Here is a 19,396-nt window from a genome sequence, read left to right as displayed (position 1 = left end):
GCTACATCGTTTTCCCTCAGGTGGAGGATTTGCCGACAGTGAAAGGTGACTTCTATGCCCTGGGACATATCCCCAACATCATAGGTGCCATTGATGGGACACATGTGGCCTTGGTACCCCCACGCAGGAGTGAACAGGTGTACAGAAACCGGAAGAGCTACCATTCGATGAATGTGCAGATGGTGTGTTTGGCCGACCAGTACATCTCCCATGTGAATGCCAAATTTCCAGGCTCAGTGCATGACGCTTACATTCTGAGGAATAGCAGCATCCATTATGTGATGGGGCAACTCCAGAGGCACCGTGTGTGGCTAATAGGTGAGGAAAAGGACCCTATACAGTGTGAATAGGTGTCTGGGTATAGGGTTGTCCCTATGGGTTAGTGTGTGTCTAACAGTTGTCCCTCAAAATTTGCAGGTGACTCTGGGTACCCCGACCTGTCATGGCTACTGACCCCAGTGAGAAATCCCAGGACAAGGGCAGAGGAACACTACAGTGAGGCACATGGGCGAACTAGGAGGGTGATCGAACGGACCTTCGTCCTCCTGAAGGCCAGGTTCCGGTGCCTCCATATGACAGGTGGTTCTTTCTACTACTCACCAAAAAAGGTGTGCCAGATCATCGTGGCCTGCTGTATGCTTCACAACCTGGCTTTGCGACGACAGGTGCCTGTTCTGCAGGAGGATGGTCCAGCTGGAGGTCTTGTGGCAGCTGTGGAGCCTGTGGACAGTGAAGGAGAGGAGGCAGAAGAAGAGGATATCGACAACAGAAACAACGTTATCCGGCAATACTTCAGTGAGACACAGGTAAGAAGATGTCACTGCCTCACACATCTCATACTATTGTTGGAGCTAGCATAAGTCTGTCATTTTCACTCACTGTATGGACTCAGACTTGTCATTTTGCCTTTCCATTTAACAGATGTGGGTCCCACTTTGTGACCTCTGCTATATTTCCTCCAGCCCTACAGCTGTTTTTCATCGGTATGTGGACAATTAAATTGACATTGCTATATTCCATAGTTATTGCAATTACACATTTGTGAAAGCACAGACTGACTCCAAATTGTTTTGTGATTGATGTGTGTTTGTTTCTGTGCAAATAAGTTGAGGGGGTTGTAAAATGGGCGGGGTGGTGGTGGAGGAATGTCCATGGCAGAGTCCAGTCTATTTGTTTCACAGGTGCATTGTCCAAAGGGCATAGGAAGTGGAGCAATGGCAGTTGAAGGATGGACAGGGTGACAAAGTGGGACAGAAGGGTGACATTCAGGGGGGTCTCATTTCCTGGCGGGGGTCTTCGCAATGTTTTCTGTCTTGTTCCTGGATCTCAGGAACCCTTTGCGGGTGGCTCTCCATCTGCAGGGGGTGGGGTGCTGGTGTCGTGTTCCTGTGGCGGTGCCTCCTGTCCACTAGCGCCGGTGAAGGTGGAGGGCTATTCATCATCCAGGCTAGTGTCAGGGGCCCCTTGTTGTGCCAGAGTGCCCCTCCTGGTGTTCACAAGGTCCTGCAGCACCCCCAGGGTGGTGTTGATGGACTTCAGTTCCTCCCTGATCCCCAGATAGTGTTCCTCCTGCAGCCGCTGGGTCTCCTGAAACTTGGCCAGTACCCTTGCCATCGTCTCCTGGGAATTATGGTACGCTCCCATGATGTTGGAGAGGGCATCGTGGAGAGTGGGTTCCCTAGGCCTGTCCTCCCCCTGTCGCACAGCAGTCCTCCCAGTTCCCATGTTTTCCTGTTCCTCTGTCCCACTGCCACTGCCCCCAGGTCCCTGATTTTCTTGGGGTGGTGGGTTTGCCTGGGTTCTCTGTGGTGGTGGACACACTGCTGCTTGACGTGTCCTGGGGACAGAGGGATGGGCTCGCTGGGTGGGTGCTGTGCTGGTGTTTCCTGAGGGGGGAGGCTCTGTGGTGGCTTGTGCCAGTGTCAGGGGAACTGACTGTCCCGCGGTCCCAGATGGGCCAGGCTGGTCATCTTGATCCAGTTGTGCAGAGCTGCTGTCATCACTGTGGGCCTCTTCTGTGGGGGGACTGGATATGTCTGGAACCTCCTGTCCGGTGACATTGGGTAGGGGTCCGGCAGGGGTGTGAAGGCATGATTATTGCATTTGTGTGTGCTATCCTGTGCAAAGGGTGAGTGACCTTGTACTCCAGTGCTTGAATTCTTGTCTAGGTCCTTGTGTGATATTTGGTTTGGGGTCTGTGTGAGTATCTGTAGTGGACATGCTTTGGTGATGGGTGTCCATGCTTTGGTGTTGCATGCAGGGCTTGGTGTTGGGATGGGTGGGTTGTGATAGTGGGACATATGTGAGGTGTTGGAGTGATGGGGGTGAGGGTGGGGGTATGTGATGGCATGCAGGTAGGGTGGGGGATATAATAGTTAAGAGTTGACTTACCAGAGTCTATTTCTCCTGCTAGTCCTGCGAGGCCCTCAGAATCCAGTATTGCCCAAAACTTGCTCCTCCAATGTTGTTAGTTGTGGGGGAGGAGGTGGGGGTCCACCGCCAGTCCTCTGTACTGCAATCTGGGGTCTGGAGACCACGGAACGCACCTTCCCCGTAGGTCGTTCCACCTCTTCCTGATGTCATCCCTAGTTCTTGGATGCTGTCCCACTGCGTTGACTCTGTCGACGATTCTGCGCCATAGCTCCATCTTCCTAGCAATGGAGGTGTGCTGCACCTGTGATCCGAATAGCTGTGGCTCTACCCGGACGATTTCCTCCACCATGACCCTGAGCTTCTCCTCAGAGAACCTGGGGTGTCGTTGAGGTGCCATGATGTGGTGTGGGTGATGTGGAGGTGGTGTGTGTTGTGATGTGTGATGGGATGTGTTGTGTGTTGTTTGAGGTGCGTGGATATTGTGTGAGTGATGATGTTGAGTGTTTGTGGATGCTCATGTTGTTTCTGGTGGTGTCTCTCTCTGGCCTTCTTTCGAAATTTTGGTAGTAAGGGTTTGTGGGTGATGTGGGTGTGTGTTTTATATTGGATTGGGTGTGTGGGAGTGGTGTGTGTGTATCAGGTGTGTGTATTTCGAATTGTCCAATGTAGTTGTGTTTTGTAAATGTGTGTGTATTTTGAGTGCGGCGGTGTGTACCGCCAATGGAATACTGCGGTTGAATGACCGCCGCGTGGATTTGTGGGTCGTGATAGTGTGGTCGTATTCCTGTAGCCGTGATGGTGGAGGTTTTGTTATCACCAGTTTATCACTGACCTTTGGTGTGGCGGACTTGTGTGGGCGTCTGGATTATGGCGGATTCCGGGCTGTGGGTTGTAATAGCTGTAGCGAAATTCTGCCGCCGCAGCGGTGTGTTGACAGTATTTTGCACGGCGGTAAGCAGGATTTACCGCCAATGTTGTAATGAGGGCCTATGATTAGTCTGTTAGATTTTGGGGCTAAACTCGATGATGAAGGATTGGTTTGAGAGTAATGACCTAGTCCTTGCTGAACAGGGAGGTTGCAAAGAGGGTCACTGTATGATGGACCATTCCTTCAGTTACTAAGCAATGAGACAGAAGCATATAAAAGCCACAGGTACTCTTCTTTGTTTCTTTGCAGACTTCCATGCAGCCTTCAATTTAGTTAATCGAAATCTATTATAGACTAGATTGAGGAAAATGGGAATACCTAAATGTCTTTGGCTATCCTTGAAAAACTTCACTCGGAAAATTGGGCGGGGGTGGAGATTGGATATGAAGAGTTGGAAATGAAGGGTCTTCATCAAGGAGGATTCCAATAATTAATGATCTAGATAAGAGTGTGTTCTGGCACCAACCATATTATCTTTGTATATTGCTGATGGCTTTGAGAAAGGCTCATGTCTTCCACCCAAAAATGGGAAGAAGGCATGTATCTTGTCTCCTTTATGTAGATGACAGTAGATGATTGACACAGGGGATTCTACAAAGGAAACTTGAGGTTTTTAATATATATTTTGTGGCAAATGATTTAATAATCAATATGGAAAAAATTAAAATGGCTGTCTCTGAGAAGAAACCCAAACATTACACTTCGGCACTTAAAGATAGAACAGTAGAAGCACTTACCTCATTTGAGCACTTGGGCATGACATTTAACGAAACATTGTCTTGGAATTTGCACATGAAAGCAACAGAATCTCATATTTAAACTGCTGTGAGAGGGCTAACACAGTTTTAAAAAGAGTTTGCACTGCCTTCCTTTATTCCAGTATTCACTGCTTATAGGGCAATGGTGCCCTGCAATGTTTGTATGGGGCAGAACTTACATCCCTGGGTACAAATAATAACTGGGATATGACTGAAGGCAAATGTGTAAAACAGTACTTTGCTTCCTATAGGTATAATGACAGAGACAGTCGGAAGTAAATCCAACCCACAGTCCTGGAACTTTTTGGCACTGGACATATTTGCACTTTTGGTATAAACTGTGAAGTGATTTAGGCCAAAAGGTTTCAGATTCAGGTGCCATGGAAATCTACAATAGTGATCTGAAATGGACAAAAAAATGTAACAGCGCAGCTTTTTAGAATTGCAGAAAATCTGTATACTGCAGGGTTTACGGTGGTCCAGTCCCAGTTCCTTTCTAAAAGATATCTAAATGAATAGTGTGCAATGAAGTCAAGGCTTGATGACATACGCTGTTTAGCCTCCAAGAAATCTACCTGTCTTCTAACGGAATACTGGAGACAGATTCAGCTTACCAATACCAGACGAACACACAATCGCGTATGTGAATGCTTTTTAAAAAAATGTAGCGTGCTTTTAACCTTTTGTATACAAGTCTGGACATGGTCCACAGTAGGCTGAACAGGGATGGTCAAAGTACTTAGGAGTGATAGAGTATAAAGAAAATAGATGTCCATGCTAATGGAAAATATATATATATATATATATATATATATATATATATATATATATACACAAGTGTTTGTTTAACTTAAACCGCTACAGGCCGGGGGGAAGGTGGGAAGGTGCATGTGAATCTGCAGCGGAACATGCCACGAACAGATGTATACTGGGTAAGTGACATTTTCCATTCAATGGCATGTGTAGCTGCAGATACACATGCTATGCATAGACTAGAAAGCAGTTATTCCTCCCATAAAAGCGGTGGTTAGCCTGTAGGAGTTGAAGTTGTTTGAAATAATGTTCTTAGTACAGCTTGACCTACTGTGGCTTGCTGTGCTGCTAAAACATCTACACAATAGTGTTTAGTAAATGTATGTAGTGTTGACCGAGTAGCTGCTTTACATATTTAAGCTATTGGTATATTTCCTAAGAAGGCCATTGTAGCACCTTTCTTCATTGTGGAATGTGCTTTAGGAGCAACTAAGAGTTGTCTTTTAGCTTTAAGGTAACATGTTTGGATGCATTTTACTATCCATCTTGCTAAGCCTTGTTTTGAACTGGGGTTACCAGTATGAGGTTTTTGAAAAGCTACAAATAGCTGTTTGGTTTTCCTGAATGGTTTTGTTCTATCTATGTAGTGCATTAGAGCTCTTTTAATGTCTAATGTAAGTAGAGCTCTTTCTGCCACAGAATCTGGCTGTAGGAAGAAGACCGGTAGTTCCACTGTTTGATTGATATGAAAAGGTGATACTACTTTAGGAAGAAACTTAGGGTTAGTTCGTAGTACGACTTTATGTTTGTGTACTTGTATGAAGGGTTCTTCAATAGTGAAAGCTTGAATTTCACTAACTGTTCGCAAGAATGTAATTGCGACTAGGAATGCAACCTTCCATGTTAAGAATTGCATTTGACATGAGTGCATAGGTTCAAATGGTGGGCCCGTACATCGCATAAGCACTATGTTTAGATTCAACGAAGGAACTGGAGGTGTTCTGGGTGGAATGATGCGTTTTAAGCCTTCCATGAAGGCTTTGAGAACAGGTACACTAAATAAAGAGCTGTGCTGTATATTTTGCAAATATACGGAAATCGTAGTGAGATGTATTTTTGTGGAAGAGAATGCTAAATTTGATTTTTGTAAATGAAGTAAATAGCATACAATATCTTGTACTGATGCTGGAAGAGGGGCAATTTGTTTAGATTGACAGTAATATACAAATGGTTTCTATTTGTTGGCATAGCACTGTCTGGTAGTGGGTTTTCTTGCTTGCTTAATTACTTCCATTCATTCAGTTGGTAGTTGTAAATACCCAAATTCTATGACTTCAGGAGCCAAATCGCTAGATTGAGTGTGTTGGGATTTGGATGCCTGATCTGCCCTTTGTTTTGTGTCAACAGATCTGGTCTGTTTGGGAGTTTGGAGTGTGGTACTACTGACAGGTTTAGTAGTGTTATCTACCATAGCTGACATGCCCACGTTGGCGCTATGAGTATCAGATTGAGCGTGTCTTGGTGCAATTTGTTGACTAGAAATGGAATGAGTGGGAGAGGGGAAAAAGCGTAAGCAAATATCCCTGACCAATTGATCCATAGAGCATTGCCCTTGGATAGGGGTTGTGGGTATCTGGATGTGAAGTTTTGGTGTTTTTTTCGCTGGTGGCGAACAGATCTATGTCTGGTGTTCCCCATTGTTGAAAGTATTTTTGAAGTACTTGAGGGTGAATCTCCCACTCGTGTGTCTGTTAATGATTTCTGCTGAGAACATCCACTAATTGGTTGTGTATCCCTGGAATGTATTGTGCTACCAGGTGAATTTGGTTGTGTATTGCCTATTTCCAACTTTTTTGAGCTAGGAGGGAGAGTTGGGACAAATGTGTCCCTCCTTTTAGGTAATACATGGTGGTCACGTTGTCTGTTTTGATCAGGACGTTTTTGTGAATAAGGAGAGGCTGAAACACTTTGAGTGCTAGGAAGACAGCTAACAGCTCTACGTGATTTATGTGCAGCTGTTTGTGTTGGGCATCCCATTGTCCTTGAATGTTGTAATTGTTGAGGTGAGCTCCCCAGCCAATAATTGATGCATCTGTTGTAATTATGGTCTGAGGCACAGGGTCTTGAAATGGCCGCCATTTGTTTAGATTTGTGGAATTCCACCACTGAAGGGACATGTATGTTTGGCGGTCTATCAACACTAGATCTTGAAGTTGACCCTGTGCTTGTGACCATTGTTGTGCAAGGCACTGTTGCAAGGGCCGCATGTTTAGTCTTGCATGTGGAACAATTGCAATACATGATGCCATCATACCTAATACTTTCATGACAAATTTTACAGTGTACTGGTGACCGGTCTGTATTTGTGCTAATATATTGTGGAATGCTTGTATTGCAAGCGCTTTTTGAGTATTTAGTATTGCCCCTAAATACTGTTGTATTTGCGCAGGCTGTAGTTGTGACCTTTGGTAGTTTATTGAGAACCCTAGCGTGTACAGGGTTTGTATTACATAATGCACATGGTTTTGACACTGCGTATGACTGTTTGATTTTATTAGGCAATCGTCTAGATATGGAAAGATATGTATGTGTTGTCTTCTTAGGTAGGATGTGACTACCGCTAGGCACTTTGTGAATACCCTTGGAGCTGTTGTTATTCCAAAGGGTAATACTTTGAACTGATAGTGTTTTCCTTGAATGACAACCCTGAGATATTTTCTGTGCGCAGGATGGATGGGTATATGAAAATACGCATCTTTGAGGTCTAATGTTGCCATGAAATCGTGTTGCTGAAGTAGTGAGATAACATCCTGCAGGGTTACCATATGAAAGTGTTCTGACAGGATGTAAAGATTGAGGGTTCTGAGATATAATATTGGCCTTAAGGTGCCATCCTTTTTGGGAATGAGGAAATACAGTGAGTAAACTCCCGTCCCTGCTTGATTTTGTGGCACGGCTTCTGTTGCTTGTTTGAGTAATAGTGATTTGACTTCTTGCTGTAGCAGAGTGATATGGTCTGTGGACAGCCTGTGTGGTTTTGGTGGAATGTTTGGTGGAGTTTGTATCAATTGTAGGCAATAGCCATTGCGGATAATTGATAATACCCAGTTGTCTGTGGTAATGTTTAGCCAATTGTTGTGGAACTTTTGCAGTCTTCCCCCCACAGGGGAGTTGTAGATTGGAAATGAATAGCACAAGTCACTGTTTACTTTGTTGTGAGGCTTGTTTTGGTGTTTGATATCTTCCCCTCCCTCTGGTGTACTGGCCTCTATAAGTGCTTTTGAAACCACCTTGTTGGTATTGAGGTTGGTAGGCCGACTTTGGCTGTGATGTGGATGCCTCCGCAGTTTGGGCTCTAAATCCACCTCTAAACTGGGGTTTACGAAAGGATCCGCTGTATTGTGTGGTGTATAGTGCACCCATGGCTTTTGCGGTGTCTGAGGGCCTTATTTATACTTTTTGGTGCAAAACTGCACTAACGCAGTTTAGCACCGAAATGTTTTGCACCGGCTTGCACCATTTTTTAGCACCAGCTGGGCACCATATTTATGGAATGGTGAAAGCTGGTGCAAAGGGTGCAAAGGGTAGGGTAGCGTAAAAAAAAAAGATGTTAGGCAGGTTAGAGTCAAAATAAATGACTCTAACCAGATTAGCGTCATTTTTTGACGCTAAGGGGCATATTTATACTCTGTTTGCACTGAATTAGCGTAATTTTATTTTACTCTAATTCAGTGCAAAACGAACTCCATATTTATACTTTGGTGCTAGACCCGTCTAGCGCAAAATTTATGGAGTTAAAGTAATTTTTTAGAAGTGGAAACCTACCTTGCCTTAATGAGATGCAAGGTAGGCGTTCCAGTGCAAAAAATGACTCTCTGGCCTTAACGCCATGTTTATACTTCCATGCAAAAATGGTGCAAGGGAGGGAGGAGGGGTCAAAAAATAGGGCAAAGCTTGCTTTGCCCCATTTTTTAAAGCCTGGGTCAGGGCAGGCGTTAATTCGGTGCAAAACTAACTCCATATTTATACTTTGGTGCTAGACCCATCTAGCGCCACATTTGTGGAGTTACAGTCATTTTTTGGAAGTGGAGACCTACCTTGTCTAGCACCAAAGTATAAATATGGAGTTAGTTTTGCACCGAATTAGAGTAAAAAAAAAATGTCACTAATTCGGTGCAAACAGAGTATAAATATGCCCCTGAATCTTTCCACATTTTTTCTATAGCAGTGTCGACCTCTGGGCCGTAAAGTTTGTTTTGGTTGAATGGCATATTCAACACTGCCTGTTGGATTTCAGGTTTGAATCCCGAGAACTTAAGCCATGCATATCTCCTTATGGTTACAGCAGTGTTTATGGTTCTGGCTGGTGTATCTGCTGAGTCTAGGGCCGACCTAATTTGATTGTTAGTGATGGCTTGCCCTTCCTCCACTATCTGCTGTGCCCTCTTTTGTTCTTCTTTGGGGAGATGCTGGATTATATCTTTCATCTCATCCCAGTGGGGCTTGTCATATCTAGCCAACAACGCCTGTGAGTTGGCTATTCTCCATTGGTTTGCTGCTTGAGATGCCACCCTCTTCCCTGCAGCATCAAACTTCCTACTCCCTTTGTCTGGTAGTGGTGCATCACCTGACGACTGTGAGTTTGCCCTCTTCCTGGCAGCGCTTACCACTACTGGGTCTGGAGGTAGTTGCTGGGTATTATAAACAGGATTGGAAGGAGGTGGTTTATATTTCTTCTCCACTCTAGGAGTAATTATTCTTGCCTTTTTTTAGGCTCACTAAATATCTGGTCAGCATGTTTTAGCATGCCGGGGAGCATAGGAAGCGACTGATATGTTGCATGCGTGGAGGATAGTGTATTAAGTAAGAAATCATCCTCTAATGGTTCAGTATGCATGGTGACATTCTGATATGTTGCCACCCTAGCTGTCACTTGAGTGTAGCCTGTACTATCCTCTGGTGGTGAAGTCTTAGACGGATAGCAATCTGGTTTATTGTCTGGAATGGGGTCTGGATCATAAAGATCTCACAGATCCACATTGTCCTGCTGCGAGATTAAGACTCAGAAGAACGGTGTTTGCTCGGTTCGGAGACAGAACTTCGGCTCGAGTCTGATGGCTTCGGAGGGGTGGCCTTTTTCGGTGCCGAGCTAGTGGGTTGGTCACCGAGCGTTTTCTTTTGGGTCAAGCCATGGCCTTCCGGCAGTGGCATCCCCAAGGCCTTATGTTTGGGCTTAGAGGACACAGGGGCAGGCGTACTCATGTGCTGTCCTGCTGTGACCGATCTGTCCTCCTCAGAATCCTGGTCAGAGTTGGATCCTCGAACGGAGACTGCGGTCTATATGATTTCTTGCTCTTCGATGTCAAGATGTTCGGTGCTTTTTGATGCCATCTTGAGTCTCTGTGCTGTTCTGTCCCGGAGTGTCTTTTTCAACCAGAAGGATCTGCAGGTCTTTCCGATGGTCGGGTGAAAGGCAGAGACTACAGACAATGTGTTGGTCCATATAAGGGAATTTAGCGTGGCACCGAGGACAGAATCGGAATGGAGTCCGATCCATGAGGCTTCCACGCGGTCGGCCCGATCAGGCTCGAGTTGGGCACGCACGCCCCGTAGGGTGCGTAAAGATGGTTGTGTCGACGATACGGAAGTGTCAATCGAAGGTGTGATGCGATCGAAACAATACCGACGAGAAATTAAGAGTTTTCGAGGTTTTCCGAATCGAACTATGGGAGCGAAAGGAATCACGTCCGAACCTGATGGCGGAAAGAAATCAATCTAACGTGGAGTCGATACCCATGTGCAATGGAGCCGAAGAGGAGGAGTCACTCGATCCCATGACTCGAAAACACTTCTTTGAAGAAAAACAACTTGTAACACTCCGAGCCCAACACTAGATGGCAGACGTATGCATAGCATGTGTATCTGCAGCTACACATGCCATCAAACATATATATATATATATATATACACTCATCCTGGCTAGGTGAAACCTCTTATCAAATAGCAGAGCTGAGGAGATGGATAAGGTGAAGGGACCCACAAACCCAACCATGTTCAGAGTAGTATGCATCAAGGTAGAAAAAATCAATGCCGAGCAAAGAGTGTTGTTTTGTCCCCAAGTGATGAAGATGCCACACCACACCTAGAATAAGTGGTGAAACTGTGGCCTAGAGCACAACCCCATGATCTGAACAAAGCAAAGCCCACTCAAAGTGAGGCCAAGACATTCATTTTGCCAGAGTGTGTGGTAGCGGAGAAAGGGATGAAGCCCAAGGGAAGCTCACACATCTCAACAGCCCTGAGGCAGTTGATGCTTGAGGATGGTCAAAAAGATGCAGTGTGTTAAGTATCCAAGGCAATATGTCAATGTCTTCATGATCTTGTATGCCAGGCAAAGAAGGAAAGGAAGAAGACTCCTACCATGTGACCCCTGCCATGTGTGCTATAACAATTATAGACATCCTAAGAACAGCCCTCCTTGATACAAGGGCATTGGTAAATGTCATGGGTATTAAACCATATCAAGCGATGAACCCCAAGCCACCCCCTTTATGCGCACCAGAACTTATTCATATGGAGGGCAACAACTGCTGTTGATGGCAGAAGTGAAGGAAGCGATAGTTAGAAAAGATAACATTGAGAAACATCCAAGATCGTAAGCTAGTATTCTTTGCCTGAAGGGTACATGACTGGCAGTTTGAGAAGATAGTTATAGACCTCCCATGGTCATTGAAAGGTCTGGGATGCCTTAAAACTTAGGTCCTGATTTAGTTCTCAGCAGACGGGTTACTCCGTCCCAACAATGACAGATATCCCATCCATCGAAATATAAATCCCACAGGAAATAATGGTATTTATATTACGGGGGCAGGTTATTTGTCACTGTTGTGATGTAGTGACCCATCCGCCGAGATCTAAATCAGGCCCTTAATGATAAAACGCCATATAAATAAGACAATCTGGCTGACATCTCTCATGCACCAGTGGGTGCCATTCCACCTGCATTCCCTGGTAGAACTTCAGGGACTAGAACAGCTGGTGGTGGTAGAAAAAGTCTCTGGACCCACCCCATGGGTGTCACCCATGGTTGTGGCTGGAAACCAAAACAACCAAGGGCCATTTGTTTATGTATCAATATGAGGCACCACAATGAAGCAACATTTTGAGAGAGGCACCTGGCTCCTACAATAGAATATATCGTAGATTTAAGCTGGGAACAATGGTTCTCCAAACTAGACTTAAATGTTGTGTGCAGCCAGCTGATGTTATATCCAACCAGCAGGCACATCACAACATTTTCCACTCACTTGGGCAAAGAAGGTACAATTACCTCAACTTGGGGATATCATCTGCTGCTGAGGTATTCCAAAATGCCATTAGGTAAACACTATGTGGTCTTGAGGGTGTCTTAAACATCCTTGAAGATATTTTAATGTACTCAACAACTCTGGAAGAATGCTGTTTAGGTTAGCAGAGTACATGCTTACATCACACAACAAGAAATGCTCCTTCTTTAAAAACTAAATTGACTTTTTGGATGTGTTCTCGAAGGATGGCCTCCATGTGGACCTATGAAAAGCACAGACCAAAGAAAATGCCCCTATGCTTCAGAATGCCAAAGAATTATGGGGTTTCTTTGGCATGATAAATTACTGTAGGCATTTTGCGCCTAGCATTGCCACTATCAAAGAATGCTACAATGGCATACTTCAACTGTGAGAACCACACCAAGCTTATTATGGGTGCCAACCCTGTGGAATTGGGGGCTTTGCTGACTCAGTAACATGACCAGGGGGCCTGGGTGTCTATCGCTTATGTGGGCAAGCTCTCACAGACATGGAGACCCAGTATGCACAGAGTGGGAGGCTCTAGTCATCAAGTACAGTTGTCGCCACTTCCACCTCTACCTCTCTGTTAGGGAGTCTTGAGTGGTGCTGGACCACCAGCGGCTAAACCCACTATTCACAGGCACTTCCCAACACCCTCCGCCACAGATTGAAAGCTGGCCAGTTCAACCGTAACAATATGGCTTCACAGTGGTCTACACAAAGGAGGCTGGCAATCCTGCACATTATGGCCCTCATTACAACCCTGACGGTTGGCAGAGAAGTGGAGGTCTTGCCGCCAACAGGCTGGAGGTAAAAAAAATTGGAATTATGACCATGGCGGCTACCGCCATGGTCATCCGCCACTTCTCCGAACCGACCGCCATGGCGGAGACAACTGCTGGGCTGGAGACTTGGGTCTCCAGCCCGGCAGCCGTCACAACACCGCCGGCGGTATCATGACCCGGCTGACCGCCATGGATTTCATTGGGTTGGGCACCGCCATGAAATCCATGGTGGTAAGCACTATCAGTGCTAGGGAATCCCTTCACCTTGCTCCTCAATGTCAGAAAAGGTAGCCAAAACCAAGGCTTGGCTGAGAGCAAAGTTATGTTTCCAAGGGATGGATGTCACAGGGAACAGATAGTGAGAACATGCTATGCCTGCGAAATTGCAGTAGGAGCCGCTTCCCCTGCACCTATTATGATGAAGAATCCAAGCCAAACGCCCTGGTCCAAACTCAGAGTGCAGTTCAGCAGCTTCCCACATTGCCGAATGTCTATGATGATGCTAGATGGCCACTAAAAGTAACTCATATGTGAGATAGTCTCTTATATGGTGTTCCAAAGGATACAGCCTTTCCTAGAAAAAAATGCTTGCAACATTTGAGCTGCTGGCTGAAATTAAGAGAGAGAATGAACCCCTGCTGTGGCAGCAAGCTAATGGTAAGCCAGAGTGCTTCTGAATAAAACACTCTACATCAGCGTGGCAAAGACCTTTAGTGGTCTGCAAGGGCAAGATGCTTCCTAAAGTTGGGGTTGGGAGGAATGTAGGGAGCCAGCCCATGTGCCCCTGTACAAGAGTTACACTGTACACACCCACGAGACCGGGTGTAACTTAAGGGTTAAATAAAGGGAAAGTGAGCAGCTCTTGGTCACTCTTTTGAGGTTATACTTAGGTGTTTTGTGAGTACTCATGCTGCGATGAGAGGGCCTACCTGGCACCACTGAACCACCCACTCACTTCCAACAAGTAACTGTACCCCAACCCCCACTTTTATTACAGTGTTTATGTGCATATGTACTTTTTAAAAAAAATGTACATTTTAGTCTTCCCTTGAGTTTTTCATGTTCTTTGTGGCCCAGTGCGCTTTTTTATTTAAATCTCTTTATTAGAGAAGCTCCACAATACCCGTGTAATCATCCCACACTGCTCATTTAACAACTCCACCTGCTTGCTGCCCTCACTTGACTTCCATTGCAAGATGACCCCTACATTCATTTTGTCAAAAATATGGTGCATTGGTAAGTCCTTTTTTTTATCACTTGCAGCAGTTTTGAAGGTAGGAAACAAGTAAACAGCGAGGGACTGTCCTGGCTTTTCAATGTCACGAAAGCTAAGTGGAGACTTCTCTTGAGACTTACAGATGTTGATGCAGATATGCTAATTAGAAAGGATTAATAAATGTCTATGTGTTTTGATTAATAAAAGGTTCGTGGAGAAATTAATCGTAAAGAAAATAATGTGCACGTTTGAAAATGTGCCCTCGGGGCATGTCAGCCACTTATAAGAAGTTGTACTAAAACAACTAAAAAAGTTGTGCAATAATGAAAATATGTAAGAATAATGTAGTAATATGTCATATTAAGATGTATAACCTATGTTTTGCATTAATTTGTAGAATTAACTTAGTTAGGTCATGGCCTAGTCCTTTCCAGGCCTCACACAAGAAGCTGAATTTCTAGCGCACTGCAGAGAAGTCAGTGCATAACCTGACCTTGAACCACCCCATGTTAAAGTTGCTTAGCTAGACTTTTCTGCAATGTACCGACGGACGGGAGATGATGAAGTCAATTTGATACAATTATGTGTAAAGTAGGCTAAATGTACTTTCCCAGGACTTAAACAATGGGAGCAGTGACTGAAGAGGGACATGCAACATTTTCGCTACCTGAAGAGCTGGATGATGAAGACATCGTACAGTGGACCAATCCATGTACTGTGAAAGAAGAAATATTAGAACTTATAGATTTGAAAAAATAATATTATAGGTTAGAGTCATATCTGCCGATTGACTGACCAATTAGGAAATAGAGGGATGGACTGGAAAACTCTAATAAAATGTCATGACAAGGGGCTAAGAATTCAGAATTAGGGAGAGATGCAGGAGATGCTGATGATGTCAGGAGACGCGGTTCGAGATTCTGTCGTTGGGCTCATACTCCTGAGAGCCTGATGCATTGCTGATCTATTGATGACCTGAAGACGAGGACTGACTGTTGGTAATCCATTCTGTGGATAGGTAGCTATGCCAATGTGACTGATTAACTTTGTGCCTTTTCTTCTAGGTACCAACTGCGCTGTTTTATAGTTTTTCTCGTAGTTAGATGTTTTCCAAATTCATATTTTCTCAATTGTTTTGCATAAAGTCCCACATGCTAATGCCAATCTGGGTTAGTTAAGGGTCCTTCGGGTGACTTGACAGTGACAAATGATTGACGGACTGGTCTGCGGAACTCTGCTATTAATGTTGCTATATTCATCTTTATTGGCTTATGTAAAAGCATTCGATCATATGTTTTCTCAAGTCTTGATCAGATTGTGTTATTGGTGGTTGTTAATAACTAACTTTGAACTGACTAAATAAAGCTTGAGCTAACCAAATGCATTAGAATTGTAATTAATAGGGGAATAAAAATTGTTAACGCTTTATTGAGTCATGGTTATTCATGAAATTGTTGGTTACAATTGTTGATAAATTAATGATTCTCGTAGTGGTTACTGATTAATTACATTGATTATTGATGCCACTGGTCACTAAGTGATCCGGATACTCCATGCGATCCAAAAGGTTAATCGGCCTTTAACCGTCCCCTTGTAAGTTTACTTAGTAAGGACCAGGCGCGCTAGCACAGACAACTCTTCCCTTTTTGTCTTGTCCATGCCATTTGGGTCTGAAGGATCCCATCTTGTTCTCACAAAACTTTTGCTATACTTCCCTATACAATATAATATGTTTGCATATTTACCAAGCACAAACTAGTTGTTTGTCACAGTAGGAAATTGCTTTGGTGCTTTCTGCCTTAAGTACTATTGAAAACCTAGATAACCAAATATTCCCTTCTCACTCATCTACATAATTGTCTTAAAATCCTTCAGTCTGTTGTCTACCAAATGGCGTTGATTAAGTCTGTGCTTCGCGAAATGTTAATTTAACAATAGGGCTGCAATGTTCATCTATGAGCATGTTCATAGCTGACAAGTTTCCCAGATCCTTGCATGAAGGTCTACACCACTCCAGTTTTTTCCTTTGAATTATGGGTCTTGAAGTCATGTTTTAGAAAGGGATAAACAAGACTATAAGTCCCAGAATTCCAATAACAAACCTGGATTAGAGCAGCATATCACACATGGACCAGGGAGAATTGGCAGGGCTGCATGTTTGCACTTGTAAAAGCCTCTAGCCATGTGGCGCACTAGCAGTTTTTGGTAGCAGCTTGATGGTTTGTGGTGATTAGTGGTTACGGTGGTAGTTTAAGTTAGGGTTAGTTGTTCATTTTATGAGGTTTGAATTTTGTTTTTCTGAAATGGCAATTGTAGCAAAGTTGATGTCCCCTTAAGCCCAGAAATGACCTTCCCAGATCCTGAATCCCACTAGAAAAGATGGGTATGTTCACTTTTTATTTTGTAATGACGTTGTTCTTGGGGAACTCCGGAGTAAGCCTTTAAATACATTTCAATGTTCCTCATGCTCATTCATTTTAGGCCATTCATCTATGACGTTTTTAATTGTTTATGTAACCAGATGTGTTCTGACACTATCGATGAAGTGATCAGAGCGGTTTATAATTTCAGAGGAAAACATTTTATAATGCTATATTTTGATTTGTTGATGTATGGACACACTTGCTCACCCCATGCTGACTGTGGAATTTCCACTGCTTTCTATGGTAAAAAATGTATATAAAAGGCCCTTTAATTAGAAGTGAACCCGGCTTTTTATCTGGGCCTCTGGGGATACTGCTTGATGTTCTATCAATTTGTTGCACATTCTAGACTTGGATTAATTTTCAGATGTTGTGCATTGCTGCATCTATTTGAAACACTAAGATAATTTATGGTAAATCATTTTTAAATACAATGAATTTAATTATTGAACCTGACTATACTTTTCTCTTCTGTATTGCACCTTAATATTTTAATAGCCCTTCATGCGTTCCTATTTTACTGATCTCAAACATCTTATTGACTGTATTTTGAAATGCTGCATTGAATCTTATCTTTTGGGGCACTTTGCCTCATCTATTCTTTTTTTTTTTTTTTATTATTTTTTTATTTAGAACACACAGCGGGTTACATGTTTGCAACATAAAAGAGAGAACAAAAAAAAAAGCCGTGAGTACAACAATGTTGTCATGCAGGAGAAACATGCATTCTAATCAATAATCAATAATCATAGCTTCTGCTTTTAGAGATCTCATGTAAGATTACTTATTTAGTTAACATATTCTCGGGGCCCAAGAGCCATGCAGAGAAGGGTGCCCAAACTCTAGTGAGTCTTTTACCGGCCGCTGCTCCTTTTAGTTCATACAGGCTATTCTCCAAGTGATACATAGATAAAAGTCGTGAAAATCATTGATTAAATCGTGGGGGGTCTACATCACGCCACAGAGATGCTATGCAGCTGCGAAATACCGACATTGCTATGAACAGGAAGTATCTATCTCGACTATTACAGACTGCATGATCAACTCCCAGCAAAACCATCTGAGGTGTCAGATAGATAGTCTGTTTCAAGATTTTCTTCAATATATCGGATATCCCGGTAATCAAACTTTCCAGTTTTACACATTGAAAAAACATATGACAGAGATCTGCTTTCGGGCAGCCACATCGTGGACACATGATTCCCACCGTTTTACCCCAGCTCGCAATCTTAGCAGGTGTATAATATAAATTATACAATACCATAAAATGTTGAGCTTGCGGGCCCGCTGACAATAAAACAGTCCGTGCCATTTCGATAGACTCACAAACCTCTGTCTCTTTAGCTCCAACCCGTCCTTCCCATTTTTTAACAAATAAAGCCCGGTCGTCCTGTATAGCATTTAAGAGCAATGGATACAGGTTTTTAATGCCGCAGCTAGTGGGGTGTCGTGAAACTTCCATTAGCTTAATCTTGTCTATGTGCCAACCTTGGGTCATACTAGTTAGTAGAAAAGCTCTTATCTATAAACATTTTAAAAAGTCTGTTTTTTCCAGCGCAAATCCCACACTCAGTTGCTCAAATGATTTGAAGTGGCTGCCAGAATGAAAAAGGTCCCCGACTTTATGAATGCCCCGATTACTCCACCTCAAACAATAGTGGTCTTTAAATATCGCCGGAAGCGTGGGAGTAATTCACAGGGGAGTGTAGTAGCAGATTCATCCTATACCTATCTTGCGCTTAACCTGAGTCCATGCCTTAAATGCAGCATAAATTACCTTAAATTTAACCTTTTTTTAGTAGCTGGGTTCCAGAATCCGCAGAAAGACCGCATCTGCTTCTTTGCCCAAAATCAGGGTATATATCGAAGGGAGAGCATCTTGCCCGGATCTATCCGTAACATAAAGTGTCTGTGCATACTGAAGCACTGCTGCCGGATAATAAAGTTTAAAATTGGGAAGTGCCCACCCCCCTTTCTCTCTAGGAAGAGTCATATAGTGGAAAGCCCGGCGCGGCTTTGTATAGGACCAAATGAAGCTATTAACCAATCCCTCTATTAGTTTGAACCAGTCTTGCCCAATCTCTAGGGGGATTGTTCTAAAGAGATAGAGTACTTTGGGTAGAAAAAACATTTTTATCACGTTGCAGCGTCCCATGAGTGACAAATGTTGATTGTTAATGCAAGCGAGATCTTTCCTAGTCTTTGTTAAAATCGGGCCCATGTTTATTTTCACCACTTCGTCAAGGTTTACTGTGAGTTTAACACCTAAATATTGTACCTGTGACAGCGCCCGCTCATCCTTAAAATCTATTGAGTCGTTCACCAACATTTGGCATTTACTTTTGTTCAACAAATAGCCAGATCTTTTCCCAAACTGCAGGGCTTCCTGCTCTATTTCCAATATAGCAGTCCTGGGGTCCGTGGTCACCACCGCAATATCATAGGCATATGCTAAAATCTTAGTACACCCTCCTTTCAATGAGACTGGAATGATCCGATCGTTCCTGATCATTCTCCTGATCAAGGGGTCAATATATAGCGCAAAAAGCAGTGGTGAACACGGGCACCCTTGTCGCGTACCTCTCTGAATCCTGATTGAGGTCGACTTTAGCCCGGCAACTTGTATCGTAGCCTTGGTTTGTGGTAAAGCTGTTGAATTGCTTTAACAAACCCGGGACCAATGTTGTTTTTACGCAGGACACACCATAAAAAGGGCCAGTGAACTCGATCGAAAGCTTTTTCCGCATCTAGCAAGATTACTGCCATGGGAAGCTTGGCTGTTGCACTAACATCAAGTAACGTGATGACTCATCTTATATGATCTGCCGTGCT

Source organism: Pleurodeles waltl, chromosome 10 (assembly GCF_031143425.1).
Source record: "Pleurodeles waltl isolate 20211129_DDA chromosome 10, aPleWal1.hap1.20221129, whole genome shotgun sequence".
NCBI classification, from domain to species: domain Eukaryota; kingdom Metazoa; phylum Chordata; class Amphibia; order Caudata; family Salamandridae; genus Pleurodeles; species Pleurodeles waltl.
This window is presented reverse-complemented; position numbering follows the sequence as displayed.